We start from the raw sequence: 16,211 nt of genomic DNA on the forward strand, positions 1-16,211 counted from the left end.
TGGGGTGGTGATGGCGCAGTGGATAAGACACATGCCTTTGGTGTTTGAGACCCGGGTTCGAATCCACTGCGAGACACCAATGTGTCCCTGAGCAAGACACTTAACCCCTAGTTGCTCCAGAGGCGTGCGACCTCTGACATACATAGCAATTGTAAGTCGCTTTGGATAAAAGCGTCAGCTAAATGAATAAATGTAAATGTAAATGTGAACAGTGGTGTTGACATATAGTGCACCCAAAAATTAAAATCCACATCATTTACTCCACTTCAAGTAAATATATATATATATATCATCTACTTTTTAACTTTCAAACAAGGCTTTAAGCTAACAAAGAACTTTGTAGTTAAAAGGCAGTTTTATGTGAATTTCTGTACATTTCTGTTTATTTGAATTATACTTGTTTTCCAGTACAAACATCTCAACATTCTTAAATCAATGCAATTACTTGAGAAGCAAAATAACAAGTAAAAATGCATCAAAATTAAACCAAGAAGAAATGTTTGCCAATGGTTTTATTGTATTTTTCTTGTTTTAAGCATAAAGTCACTTAAAGGGATAGTTTACCCAAAAATTTACATTTTGTCATTACTCACCCTCAAGTTGTTCCAAACCTGTATGAATCTCTTTCTTCTGTTGAACACAAAAGAAGATATTTTGAAGAATGTTGATAACCAGACAGTTGATGGACCCCATCGACTTCTACAATAGGAAAAGAAAATACTATGGAAGTCAATGGCTACCGTCAACTGTCTGGTTACCAACATCCTTCAAAATATCTTATTTTGTGTTTAACAGAAGAAAGAAACTCATACAGGTTTGGGACGCCATGAGGGTGAGTAAATGATGACAGAATTTTCATTTTTGGATGAACTATCACTTTAATGAATCAATTCTTTAGAAAGCAAGTCTGTATCTTTAGTAATTTTACTGCTCAAGTAACTGTACCTTGATTTAAGAGTGTTTAGATGTTTGTACTGGAAAGCCAGATAAAACGACTCAGGAAGAAATTCATTTTTGCAGTGAAATTTCAATTTTTTAATTCTGCCTATACCGTTCCTTCCTCAATTCATCTGAAATCAAATTTGAAAGGTTTTCTCAATTCAATTCTGAATGGCGCACAACCCTGTCATAACAGTACCGTATCAGTAGTCGAAATTAATTTTGCGTTGCATTCCAATTGCTCAGAAGCCATATACAGTAGTTTTGTTGGTCATGAGACATGTAAATATGAATGCATCAAATCTAGTGCAATGCTTCTTGATGTGCTACATTTGTGATTTGTGGTGACCTATGACTTACATTTCAGTCTATTTCTCATTTAAACTGTTGTATGACTTCAGAAGACTCGGATTATAGTATGCGAGTTAGATTTATTGTGTGTTCTGGTCTCAGTATTTCATTGTTCACAGTGCTTTTTCCAATACGTTCTTCAAGATTTCTCTTCTAGTAAAGAAAGAAAAGCAACGGGTTTAGAACAACAAGAGGATGAGTAAATGATGACACAGTTTTCTTTTTGGTGAACCATCCCTTTTAAGGAACTACAGTACGGAAGGACAGAATGAAAGAGCGGCGACCCTTTGAACCGCAGCATTGGTAACAGTGCGTTTTCAAGCGTATATTTCTCTCTGACGCAGCGAGATCACAGCTTTGCTCCAGGGCTTTTTCTCCAGATTGCCTCTGAGTCACAGGACAGTGATTCTGCCAGTAACATGCTGAGCACACTTTCCAAACCTAACACTGCTAACCTTCATCATGTAGAAAACTGAACTCGGAAGATCTCAACCCTCTGCTTTCAAAGAACAGTGCTCCCCAAAATGAACATCCCGTCGTCATGTCCTTCGAAATTATATTTCTTTCATCTGTGGAACACAAAAGGAGATATTTAGAGCAGAAGGTGAGATTCTCTTGACACCACAACACAATATATTAAAGTGCTATTTGAATAAAAGCTGTTCCCCAAGAGGACTGAGCTACTTGAGTAGAATAAGAGGTCTTGTAATGTGATATTTAGTATGCGGAGCACAGGAAGATTACAGGCGTCGCTTATTTACATAGCAGGATTTGGTGACTGTTGAAAGGCAAGAACAATCATACTGTGACAGCCAGACAAAATTACTCAATTGGAAAATTGCTTGTGTTTTTAATACACTCCACAGTCTTGCTAAATTTATGGCAACAGTCTCCACGCTGATATCTGATATATCAAAAACCCACCTAGATCTAAATATTTAAAGGCAAAATCTTGATCAGCCAGAAGGAACGTCCAACTGCCGCCATTTACCTTCAAATACGTTTTTTTTTTTTGGGAGTATTTTGAAGTATTTGTGCATATGTGTGAGTGCGCACGAGCTTAATGTCAGAACAATAACTAGAATATCAGTGCTGGATCTCGTCAAAGGGATGGATATCATGGGAAATATCTCCTGGCTGATTTGTAAGAGCCTTATTGAATTATCTATGGCTGATATACTTATTTGCATGTTAAACACAGAAGCCAAAGCTTTTCTTCTGGTGCCACTTTGCACACAATAAAACTTCCCCTCCGTTCTTTTAAACACGTCAAAACATCATCCATCCACAAAACCAAACATTAGGGCTGGCCAATATATTAGATATTCATGATGATATAGAGTATTGTGATGATATAAAATAGAGCATTGCACTTCATTTAATGCACTTTTTGTCTAAGGACAGTGTCAATCGAGCTGTTTTTAGAGTTGGGAAATTCGAGTCATTGCCGGTTCAAATACATTTCAATAAATCGATTCAGAGCTTTTTGATCAAATAAATCCAAACTTGGTGAGAATTAGAGACGATAAAAAAATCGTACTGACCCCAAACTTTAAACGGTAGTGTATGTGGGTAATTATTACTGATTGTTACTATGCATTATTTTATTGGTGCATTTAAATGAAAATGATCAAATATCAGGGTTATTATAAAATTAAAGCCATTAAAAATGAAAATTATGGGTTGTTGCTTGGAATGAAATACATTTTTTTATTTCAGCGAGTTGCCAAGGCAGTTTAGTACTTGATGTACTAAAACAACTAAAACTGTAATAAAAATGAATATAAACTAGGCTATATAGACAATAAAAAAAAAACATAAAAATGGCAAAAACACAGCAAAATTACTAAAAGGTTAACTAAAATTAAAATGGAAAATAAAATAATAATAAAAACTAATACAAAATATGAATAAAAAATAAGTAGTATCTCAATGATACTAAAATAACACTGTCAAATACCAGGCTTCCTTGTGCTAATTTAGCCAAAAACAATGCCTTCATTATTTTTAACTATTTTTTTAAATTGTGTTTTAGTTCTTACATTAAATATTTTTAATCTACTTGGGAGAAAAAAGACCAACACAAATATAGAGATTTATATCAAATTCATCACCTGCCAGAAAAAAGTTACCAGCTGTTCACCCAAACCACTGAACAGCTGGTAAAGTATTCTGATATCAATTTTGTGCATAATGTCCATTATGTTCATCATGTCACTATACTACCTATTTTTGTACATACACTTTACATCCACAGTGCTCGCCTGTTATGATTAAGCAGGAAGATTCATTTTTTGGGTGATGATAGAACCATCCTCCACGGTTGCCTGGTGAGACTTGGCAAACGTCGCCCCACCCCCTCCCACGCATCTCATGCTCTCTTCTGGTGCGCCCACCCGTCGTCTATGGGGTCCAGGCTGCATCCTGGAGCTCTACGTCTTTATGACACCATCCCAGCTAACAAAAATATGTTTTGCTAACGTTCCAATTAAGTAACGAAAATTGTATGTTCTCAGAACATTCAAAACATACATTTTTTTATGTTTTTAAAATGATAAATTAAGGAATTGTTTTCTCTAATTTTGGGGAACATTAAATGGGATTTAGATTGGAAAATGGGATTTTCACTATAATTGGCTCAATCATCTTCAGATCATGCTGGCTAAAAGTTATTAAAAGCTTTTTGATAAACCCGATTTCAAATAACATGCAAACTAATTTGAAAAAGAGCACGCCGAATTGGATGTGAGGCTATATTTCTGCAACGCTTTCGAATATTGAGACAAATCTTGGTACATGTCATCACAAGCATGACCTGAGGCTACATGCAGTGTTTTGGCACAGCACCACCTACTGGTCAGGAGATATGAAAAATGGCTAATTTTGCTAATAACTTCTGAAAGCTTTGCCCAAAAATCATCGCCCATTTAAAAAAAATTAATTTAGCCTATTTTTATGAAACCTTCTTTGTGGGTTCCTTGAGTCATACCGAGAACAATGATACCAATTTTGTACAAAAAAAATACAACTATATATATATTTTTAAACCTGCTTTTCCAAACCGTTGGTACAATTTTCACAAAAATCGGCTCAGATCATCTTTAGACTACGCAGACAAAAAGTTATTACAAGCTTTTTAATTGAACCAAAACTGTTCTCAAATAACAAAAGCATCAACAAATTTGATGGCTTGATGCCAAGCTGATTCTGACAAGAAATCTGAGGTATATTTTACAGACTGCCGAAAGCTAAAGAAAAGCAAAGCAAATGGATCGGATAAAAACAACTGGACTCCAGGCAGCGAAACGTGAATTTGCAGTTGTCATTTTGTGTCACTATGCTGAATTGGGTAAAATCATACCCTATTTTTGTACTGTTATTTATTGTAATGACAACTCAATTAAATATTTACCATTGTAAATTATGCATAATTGGACGTTTTTAAATAAACACTGATAGAAAACTACAGGCCTACAAGTTTTAGGGCTGGACGATATGACGATATAACATTGATATAAGTGCTTTAGACCTACCTATATTGTATTTATATAAAGCGTTCACAGGCACATTTTCTTAATTTATTTCCCCTGCGTCGAAATCAGGCACATATAAATGTCAGGAAACACGATTCCTGGCTGCATGTCAATATCCATGGATCACTGGATCTAAGTTGTAAGGAACACTAAATCGAGTCCAACCTTTAGTTTAAACTGATAATTGTTTGTTTTACTCATGTTTTCGCAGTTTCCCCAATTAAATCCAGCACTCGGTCCGGCTGAGGTGAGTGTGTTCCGGCGGGAAAGTGAGATCAGCGCACACCGACACCAAACTTTATATGTGTCATTCCCACTGACCACACAACATCAATTTGGTAACAGCGATTATACAAGTGATTGTATATGTGATTTTTCAGCCATTTTGACTAAAATAATATAAAAATTCCTCATTGTTGCATTAAAAAGAGCTGAAGTAATCTCAAAGATCATAGCTCATTATTTGTGTTCATTAAATGACTCACGCTAAGTCAGACAACAGATTTTTGAGTTATTCTTACACTTAGGCTACGCCATCTGGAAAAACCATCATTCTCAGCTTTACCAAAAGACACACAGTATGAAGGAGAGAAACCACATTCATTGTCTCCCCACAATCCTGAACACTACAACCAGGGGCGGATCTAGAAAAATATTTATGGGGTGGCAAGAGGGGGGCAGGAATTTTTGAGGGGTGGCAACATGGCAGACGTATATGTACTTAATTTAATTTGTGAGTACAGGGCTGGACTGGGACAAAAAATCGGCCCGGGCATTTTGGCCCAGACTGGCCCACTACATATAATCATAAACACAACCGAATGTATACCAACTCCTATAAAAACCACTGAGTTAGAGTTAATAGATGAAATAACTACTAAGTTGAACTATACTCCACAGTGATGAATCCTAAAACAAGCAATAAGCTGCATTGGGATAGCAATACCGTTTTTTCCCATAGGATTTTGGTAAATCTGTGGTGAGTGCAGAGTGCACCTCTGTCCCTCTAGGGGGGTTCGGGGGCATGCTCCCCCGTAAGAAAATTTTGTGCTTTTTAATGTTAAATTCATCAATCTGGTGCACTTTGAGAGTTCAAAATAAAGAGCTCCAACCCATATGCAGTGTGCAAATTGAACAAAGAAAAACTCAAAACTCTTTTTAGTTGTGATAGTGTCTGTCTACATTACACTACTATATAATAATAGTTATAATATTATGGCCAGTCCAGCCCTGTGCTGTGTGAGTATAAAGGCAGGGGTGCGTTTAACTTTTGGAGCCAAGGTGTGCCGACCTTTTTCCCTTTTTTATATATAGGCTATTATTTTGTTGAGCACCCAACAAGAATCAATTTATAGAATCAATTATATCATTTAAATACTTCTAAGATCCATATTACTATCACACGAGCCAATGGCAATTAAATGCACGGATGCATAACGTTAGTCAGATTAATGAATGAAATACAACTGTTCACGAACAGAAGATTGTATTGGACTCATGCTGCATACATACGCAATGACAATTATGCCTACTGTAAATATAGAGTTACAACTACGATTAGAGTTGTTAAATAAAATACCCTGTGAACATTCACACGTTTTCTTTATGATAGGCTAAAATTTATCTCCATAAATATTAAATAATATTTTCTTAATTCTGCGCATGTATTTTTACTTACTTACATCAATTGCTCGATCAATATTATTATCACATATTTTACATTTATATTTTTAACTGTACACAAACAACTTAATATAGCTAAGTTTGTGTATATTTTACACGTAGTAAAATACTGTAGGCTACTGTTTATAAACACCAGACAGATAATGATATATGAAACTGATGTTCTTTACTCATCTCACTTGCACAAAATAAATGCAGTAATATAAAGCATAGAAACGCACAGGTGAAATACACTGAAAATGATATGCATTTAAAAATTTGGTCGGGTTGAAAACTTATCTCTCTGGTAATGGAACTCGGTCGCTGTTGTCTCTTGCTCTCGCTGTCTCCCGCTCTCGCGGTCAGATCACCGCGGACGTTTTCGCCGGAAGTATTTGCCCACACAATAAAGTACGAACGTCAACGGTCGTCATATTATGCACGGAGCGAATTCACTGCAGTCGGACATTGGAGATTCGCGTTCGTAAATTGTCAAATTGGCCATAACTTTTAATTCGTTGCTGCCAACTGGGGTGGCAGCAGGGGTGGCAAGGCTTTCTTTTAGGGTGGCATTTGCCACCCTATGCCACCCCGGTAGATCCGCCCCTGACTACAACGCTGTTCTCTCCTCATCTGTAACTCTGACACTTGTAGCTCGCAGCAGAGAATATTCCCCGCAACAGCTCGGCAGGGACGCATAAGTGCATCTCTTGAACCGTCTTTGTGCACAGACTCTATGTATACACAACACATGTTCAACATCGGCATGTTCAGGTCCAACAGCGCCCGCAGCCATGCTCACATCGTAAGACATCTGCTTACATCAACTCGATCGGGAATCGGAGAGAGAAAGAGAGAGAGATTTTTTTTTTAGATATTAGTGGGTGGATTTAATAAATCGCTGAATATATTGAAACAAGAAACATCTTCGGGCTATAATTGCTTTCCCTTCCTCTCATGTGTCCACCACACATAATACAGTCTCTGGGCTTAGCAAAGCTCTCCATCTCCTCACTGTACTTAACCTTTGCCACAGCAGAGCTTCTATTCCTGGCAGGTTTTCAGCACATCACCGGCAGAGATGCATTGCATAGCAGTCTATGTTTTCATTTAAATTCCAGCAGCTGGGTCATCCTGATCTCTGTTTGTGCTCTAATGGCTCCGGTTATTAATGCATTGTTGCAGGCAGAAATGTATAATAGGGTCACGATGCAAACCTCCTCGATATGGATCGTCATCACACTACTGGGTAAATGGCACCAAACCTGTCAGGAACATGTTCAGGTCGTATGTCACTTCAAAATCAAAAGAAAATGTAATATCATTTTTTGCTTTTTAGGATCTGATTTTTTCACATTCTGAAAAGTAACAATAAATCATGCAATGCCAAGTTGCGTTAATGTCATCCAAATCAATGAATATATATATCATATAATTAATTATCTAATTTCTCAATTCTCAATCTCATTACAGCAATGCAAAAAACAACAACACAAAAACACAATAAATTATTTTAAATGTAAAATATTTATATGTGATGACAGTTGTGTTGCACTAAATATCTTTTTGACTAATTACATTTTTTTTTTTTTACAGTTTTATGAGAATGTTATGAGAATCATCACTGAAAATAATGGAAATTACATGTATATATATATCACTGAAAATAATGGAAATTACATGTATAAATGTAATTTTCATTATTTTCAGTGATGATTCTCATAACATTCTCATAAAACATTCTAAAAATGCATTTTTTTTAATTAGTCAAAAACATATTTAGTGCAACACAACTGCCATCACATATAAATATTTTACATTTAAAATATATATATTTTTTTGCATTGCAGTATTGAGAATTGAGAAATTAGATAATTTATTATATGATATATATATATAATAGTGAAAAAAATTAGTGGGGAAATGTGCTTGATTGTCATGAAAAATAATGCATAAATAACATAAATAATAAACAATATATATAAAATCTTATGAATTTTTGTTTGTTTTATTAGTCTAAATTATATTCAGTGCAACAAATACAGCCATCATATATAAATACTTTACATTTAAAATGATATATAAGATATAATATATATATAGTTATACACATTCTAATGTGAAACCCAGACATGTTTTTTTTAAGAAATTCACCTTATTAGGAATTAAATTAATACTGTATTTGTGTTTCAATCTGTATAAAATTCCATTTTTATAAAACATAGGCCTATGTATATTTATCGCAGATATTTGAAAGCAATGATCTGAAATATGAATCCAAAATGAACATCCTTGAAATTCTTGCATTCCTAACAAATGACTAACTTTAATTTCCCAGGAAAGACTAAAACATTGAAACCTACAAACATGTCGTCTGATCACTTTCTGTTTCTTTCTCTTGCTCTTTTCTATATTCTAATTGTTCAGCTGGATCTTAGGACTGCACAAACATCAACATGAATGACGTAATGATTACATAAGGAATTGTCCGGCTGTTATGTGCATTACCACACACAGTTTCATGCAGTTATTATCCATCTCCTGTGTGACACCAACAGGCCAGACTCAGTGAGTAATCTCCATTATGTCCAAGCACTTCCAGGACCGGAAACCACAGCGGCCCGTAACGGGTGTCAGTCTGAACAGTGTCACGGCTTGAGCGGATCTCCATTAGCTGGACAGCATATATTAAAGAGGAATGAGAAGAAGTCAGAAAGCCAGTGTAGAAGGAGAATGAAAAACAAGAACAGCAACATCCAGAGTTATTGGATGGTGTCAACACAGCGGAAAGCACTTCATCTGATGAGATGGATTGAAATGTGCGGACTCTTCAAACCTCAAACGAGAGGCTTTGAGACGGGAGCCGAGGGTGATGAATTTGGAGGCCGCCTGGTGTCACTTTACTTATTCTTTTAGATATTGTCAATGATAAACTCCTGTCCTGCAGAGTGGGCTTCAAAACACATTTACTTCACCATCATTCACAGGCTGTCGACTGGGAATAAAGCAACTTGGAGAGGATGAGAATGACAAAGCACTGCAAGACCTTACTGGAGAACAAACTCTCAGCTGCACTTTATACACATTATGAGAATAATCCCTAAATAATTCTTACCCATTTTGTTCCATGAGGGTTTTTTTTATGTAGAATTTCTTCTTGCAGCTCTTTTACACACAACAGTTACCATTAAAAAAACAAAAATAAACGGCAACACTTTACAATAAGGTCTCATTTGTTAACATTAATAACGAACAATAACTATTTTTATATCATTTATTGAGCTTTTTTAATGTTAGTTCACCAAGCATTAACTAATCTTAAATAAAACATTTGATTTGAAAAATGCAGATTGAGATTAACCTTAAGATTAATAAATGCAGTAGAAGTATTATTCATTGCTAGTTCATGTTAACTATTGTAATTAACTAATAGTAACAGATGAAACCTCACTGTAAGGTGTTACCAAATAAAGAAAACCATAAAAGTGGCCCATTACTAAATGCACTATATAAATTGTCAATATTTGGGATTAATGCTGGTGCGCCATTTTAGAATCTGACTGCAAATGAGATTTAATAAGAGCAGGATTCCCAGAAAATAACTTATTTTTCAGTTTTGTAGCGCATGATATAGTACATAAAAATTGCAAGGACTAGTTTTATGGTTTTTTTTTGTTGTTGTCATTTTTATCTATAAACTGTCATATGAATATAAATAAATAACATAATTTACATTTAATCATTTAGCACACATTTTTATCCAAACATCACATGCAGTTTATCAGAATACAATTGGAACAACATGAGTAAGTAATAACAGAATTATATTTTTATTTAACTTAATCCCAGTAGAATGGAACAAATGAACCTCCAGTTTTAACCAATCATCTAGTCACATGGCATTTATGCCTCAGGTGATTGGCTAAAAAAAGACGTGGAACTGAATTCAGATTCCAAAACACACACTATAGTCTTGCGGCCAATGAATTAACAACAAACTCACTAAGAAACACACTGCAGACACCAAAAGCAGCGCAGCTAATGTCTGAGAATATAAACGGCTTCTCACTTCAAAAATGTAGTTAGAAATCTGCAGACTCACCATCATCACTACCTGTGCGTTACGGTATATGAGAAGACCCCTGATCATAAGCGTTGCAAACAGGGAATGACCATTATAATTGCAATATCCTGACCACAGTTCACAATTACGTTGCACATAAAGGTATGAAAAGACATTAACCCTGCTCATTAAAACCAGCCCTTTTTCAATACACATGAAGCTGATGAAGCCCTTTGTCATTGTAAATCACTAAAGCTCTCGGGGTCGGGGACGTGTTCTTTGAACCTGAAATTGCAGTGAAAGGACATAAAACTGGCCCCTGAGCAGATCCCAGCAAAACCAACTGGTTTTAAAGTCACAAGCCCAGATTTTCTCTTTTGGTCTTAAAGGGATAGTTCACCCAAAAATGAAAAGCATGTCATCATTTACTCACCCTCAAGTTGTTCCAAACCTGTATACATTTATTTCCAAATGACTTCCATAGTATTTTTCTTCCATACTATGAAAGTCAATGGGGCCCAGGGCCTATTTGACGCCTAATTGACAATATCTTCTTTTGTGTTCAGCAGAAGAAAGAAACTCATATGCTTTCACTCAAAAGCTGAATTTTCAGCATCATTACTCCAGTCTTCAGTGTCACATGATCCTTCAGAAATCATACTAATATGATAATTTGCTGCACAATAAATATTTATGATTATTATCAGTGTTGAAACAGTTGTGCTGCTTCATATTTTTTGGAGATAATGTGATGCATTTTTTTTCAAGAATTCTTTGAAGAACAGAATGGGAAGTTCAAAAGAACAGCATTTATTTTAAATAGAAATCTTTTGTAACATTATAAATGTTTTTTTTACGGTCACTTTGGATTAATATAATGCATCCTCACTAAATAAAAGCATTACCTTTACAATGCGAATGTTAAAATACATTGAACACTTAAGCAAGTTAAATTGTATTTTTGGTCTTGTTTATATAAAATGAAATACTAAACTCTAATTAGTTCTATTAACATTAGATGTTTAAACCTAAAAGAAATCACTAATATGAATGTCTTTCTACGCTCTCAGTAATAATATGGCATGATTTTCCAAATAACACGGCAATAAGTTCCTTAAAACAGTATAACATGCTAAAGGAACACTAAGGTCATGGGTTTGATTCCCATGAACGCTAAATAGTCGCTAGAAAATAACCTGTTAAATGCATAAATGTAAATGCAGTTAGGGTGAGGAAAAGCTGCTGTTCATTCGCTGTAGTCGAATCAATCTGAACTCCTACAGGTTTATGCAAAACCTTTGTTTGAGATCTAATCTCTTCTCAATAAACTCCGAGTGCGAGTCCATTTCTCATGCGGATAACTGGAGAGGAAGTTGTCAGAGACACACAGTGAATCACTGTCTTAGTTAAACAGATAGACTCATTTTTATGTCAGTCATTTTCAAACTTGAAATTCATAATATGCAAATGAAACATCAAGCCACACGTCCGAGTTACTGCTACACCACCATGATGATTCAACGAGAGGACACGTTCCCACCTTGGGAAAATGATGACCATTCATTCCCACTCATGCCCTAGATGCCACTCAACCACCAAGAAACTAAAGTGTACTTCATTATGACTAAGTGTCACCAACTCTTCCCAAACCGCCCACAGTGAGATCTCTAACCCTGGATGTGTTGATATGTGCTGACAGAACTACAGTGAAGTCCAAAAGTCTGAGACCACTAGTCAAAATAATGCGGATTTTTCTGATTGAATGCAACTTTTTTTGCATTGCAAATTATTTTCTCAGCATAAAAATGTAAGTAGAAAACATCCCTGGAGCTACACCTTCACCTAATGATCATCTTCTCCAGCATGATTTGAGTTCTTGAGCTTCAGTGAAATCAAGAACCTGACCTTTCGCGAAAAAGCAGTCTTAAATTTGACTCTTTTTACATCATAACCTTTTCTTGTTTTACATTTTTGTTTATGTGCGTTTCAGACTTTTGGACTCAATTGTACGTGTATTCACCTCATGCCATTTCGTATGAACAATTAAAATGATCAAAAGATAGATCCTGATGTTGATTGAATGTACTGTAAATGCCAGAAAAGAATAGAAAGATCCACTAGCTTTACACACGACCAAATCTAATAGAAAATATTTAACAGCAAGTGCAATTCAAAAAGTCAAACGCAGGGCTTGAACATTATGAGATGCATTTGTGAATTCTGGATAAATGGCGCTGTTAAATTAAACCAATTTGACTCATCGTGACTGCTGTCATTTGGTAATGGCGTCGTATTTGAAATTGAATACCGCTCATGAAGATTTGTCAGTTCTCAGGACAAAACAAGCATAAGAATGAACATGAGTCACAGGAATTAGATACAAACTGATGCTATTGCTATGACATAAAATAAAACATAAGATGAAAAAAAAACAATTCTATTGCCGTAGTACAGCGATTTCTTATCAAATACGTATATCTCATATTAAACATAAAAAGGTGCACAGCATAGTACTGTTTAACTACACGCTGATCTACTAAATATATATAAAGAATTGTGAAAATGAATATGCAATATGGTGAATACATATTAGAAGTTCAATATATTGAATATTTAGGGCTATAGGGCTGAATACAAATGATTTGACAATTAAATAAATTATATAAAAAATGAAATGTTAGATAAATGCAATAGTACAGGTTTGTCTGACCATCAAAGCTAAAAAAATTCAAGCTAATTTGTACCATCATGTTTTATGAATGTTCGATGGGAACACACTGCACCAAACAACGCAGAAGAAGATATTTTTAAGAACAAGAACAACCTTGGACCCCATTAACTTTCATTTTATGGACAGAAGAAAACACACATTTAACGACATTTAAGCACATGGTTGTGTGTGAACAGACTCTAAATCCACCTCAAGGACAAACACAACTGAATTAATGTGTGTTGCCTGCAGGCCCGCATAATGATCAAAATAAACAATATATTGATTTCTAAAGTCACTTTTATCCATTCAATGCTTTCCCACAATAACATTTTGCCATTGTTTACTCATCCTCATGCTGTTCCAAACTGACTTTCTGACTTTCTTTCCTCTGCAAAACACAACAGAAGATATTCTGAAGGACGCAGGGAACCGAACGACATTGGACCCCATTGACTTTCATTGCAAAGACAAAAACACACTGAGACGTTGTTTAAAATATCTCCTTTGCATTCCACCGAAGAAAGAAAGTCATACAATTTTGGGAATCAAACTGTCCCTTTAAATTTTCATCATTTAAGTGCTTTCCTGAGCAAATATTTTCAAACAATTGTGAGTACTTTGATTACTAAATCTGCATATCATATGCATTAATATTATTTTAAATAAGCCCTATAACATCGTACAATATATAAGAAAATATTATGAACAGAAATATGCAGCAGAAAAAAAAATGCACTAAGGTGGATGATGGTTATGCACTGAAATTTCCACCGATATTATTTAATCTTCTCTCGTTCGTGCTCAGTCCACAAGCTGCAATCTTACTAGCCCTGATCTGATTTGGGCAGCCCGTACTAGCGCAGTACTTCACTGACTCACAGGACACACGTCCACTGCGTGTTTCTGTTCACGCAAACACAACATCCCCTTCAAGCTAATCTTTGATTGGTTAAAAACCTGCATTCAGAACATCCTTTCGCCCGCATTCTCGGATTAAACTTCCACCACAACAAAACAAAACTGCAAAAAGCAGAAAAAGAAAACAGCATGCACACCAACACTAGTTGGGAATACTTACCGTAGTTCATCTGTAGTTGGGAGTGTTCATGCTGTCTAGGAATGAAAGATTCTTTCTCTTTTACTATAAAAGGAGAAGGAAAAATGCAGTCTGCGTTCCAACTCTATCTGATCCCTCAACAGGCTCTGGAGCTTCTGGAGTGCTGGCGGCACATTTGATGATATGAGCAACAGGCTTCAGCTCCCTCCCTCTTTACACACACATCAACAGCTCTGACATCAGAGGTGGGATGTGCCATTATTCTAAGAGCTTTTGAGAGATATCCATAGCAACCAACCACCGAAAGAAGGATCCCTTCTTTCCGAGCAGGAATTGCCAAGTGTCTTTGAACTGACAGGCACATATGCATCCCCTTCAGCGCGGAGTGATTTTCAGAGGATTTCATTGTGTCATTATCATTTAGATGGCTCTACATCAGCTCAACATGCTGGAGAACTGCACACATTACAGCAGGCAATGGGAGAACAAAAATTGGAAGTTTCTGTTGTTCCCAATTGGAATCCAAATTGACTAGGGCTGCCCCCTAATAGTCGATTAATCGTTAGTAGATGAGTTGAGGCGTAGCCGACCAACATTTTAATAGTCGGTTAGTTCATCACATTCATAGACGTCAAATATGACTTATTATTTGAAACGTAAGTATGCAACTTTACTTTGCCGCTTGCTCTAATGTTCACCTAGATAAATGTGACGCATGTCTAAGTGTTTGTGCGGAGTGTGTAAGCTAAAATATTACCATGCTTACTGCATGACATGGAGGCGCTAGAAAAATCTTTAGTTGGGGGCAGTCCTAAAATTGACCTAATCTTCTTCAAAGAAATATTCCAGGTCAAATCGACAGCATTTAAGCCATGATGTTGACCACATTTGTAATTTACACTTGTTCCTTTACCTTACTATATACCTTTTCTCTGGAAAGTTACAGCCCTATATTTTACTTCGTCGCTATGATTATAAATGAAACAGCTTTTCAGCTCAAATAGTACACAAGTTTTAACAGAAGTGTTTTATAAGATTTTATACTACAGGGCTGTTGAATGCTTGAATCTGATTGGTTGACGAAAGTGTGCAATTATTTTCACGGCTAAAGTAGTTCCAGGCAGGTTTTGACCGCATTACAGTTTCATATCACTTCTCCAAATGATTTCAGTTATTTCAAAGGTCCTTACAGCCTACAACAGCAAAAGAACCGAAACCCACAACGACACTGACCAAGCAAATAAATATAGTAAACAATAGGATAAGAAATTATCAATTATTTCCATGTTTTTGAACACAAAATTATATTTTATAATGTACGGAAACGGAAAGCACATACTCTCTCCCATCACTCAAACGCACACACATAGGTTGTCAGCGCTGCTCTGACGATGTTATCAGTAAAATAGTTTAACATTTTAAAAGCTACACTGTAAAAAAAATCTGTAGAAATTACAGTATTACTGGCAGCTGCTTGCCAGTAACTTACTGTAGTTTTAAATTGATGTTATTTACTGGCAACAGTTTGTTCAAAGTTAAATGAACATTAAACATTAGCAAGTCTTTATCTTTACAGAATAAAACTAAAATAACAACCTCATACAAAGCATTCTGGGAACCAAAATCTGAAGGAAAAAAAACAAAAAAAGGTTGATGAAGATTTCTGGTTCCCAGAATGCTTTGCATTAGATTGTTATTTTATAATTTTATTCTGTAAAGACAAAGACTTGTTAATGTTTAATGTTCATTTAACTTTGAACAAACTGTTGCCAGTAAATATACATCAATTTAAATCTACAGTAAGTTACTGGCAAACAGCATTTTTTTTACAGTGTACATGACATTTCAGCCCGTTCTCATCCCAAGGCGTCAGACAGGTGACGCTTTTGACAT

At 35.6% G+C, this 16,211-nt stretch overlaps 1 protein-coding gene across 2 annotated transcripts in view; it reads right to left on the reverse strand.

Moving 5' to 3' along the window:
- kcng1 (potassium voltage-gated channel, subfamily G, member 1) overlaps positions 1-14,427 on the reverse strand; it is a 28,333-nt gene extending 13,906 nt beyond the window's left edge. Inside the window, exons 1-2 of one of the 2 annotated variants that reach the window (XM_056241259.1) lie at positions 14,340-14,421; positions 1,746-1,859 (exon numbers count right to left, since the gene is read on the reverse strand). The gene's annotated coding sequence lies outside the window, so the exon portion shown is untranslated. Of the gene's footprint in view, positions 1-1,745; positions 1,860-14,339 lie in introns of both variants that reach the window. The other variant, XM_056241260.1, reaches the window with a different exon arrangement.
- Positions 14,428-16,211: the final 1,784 nt, after the last annotated feature.

Source organism: Rhinichthys klamathensis, unplaced genomic scaffold (genome assembly GCF_029890125.1).
Source record: "Rhinichthys klamathensis goyatoka isolate OS25496 unplaced genomic scaffold, OSU_Roscu_1.1 h1tg000635l_1, whole genome shotgun sequence".
In the NCBI taxonomy this organism is placed as follows: Eukaryota; Metazoa; Chordata; class Actinopteri; order Cypriniformes; family Leuciscidae; genus Rhinichthys; species Rhinichthys klamathensis.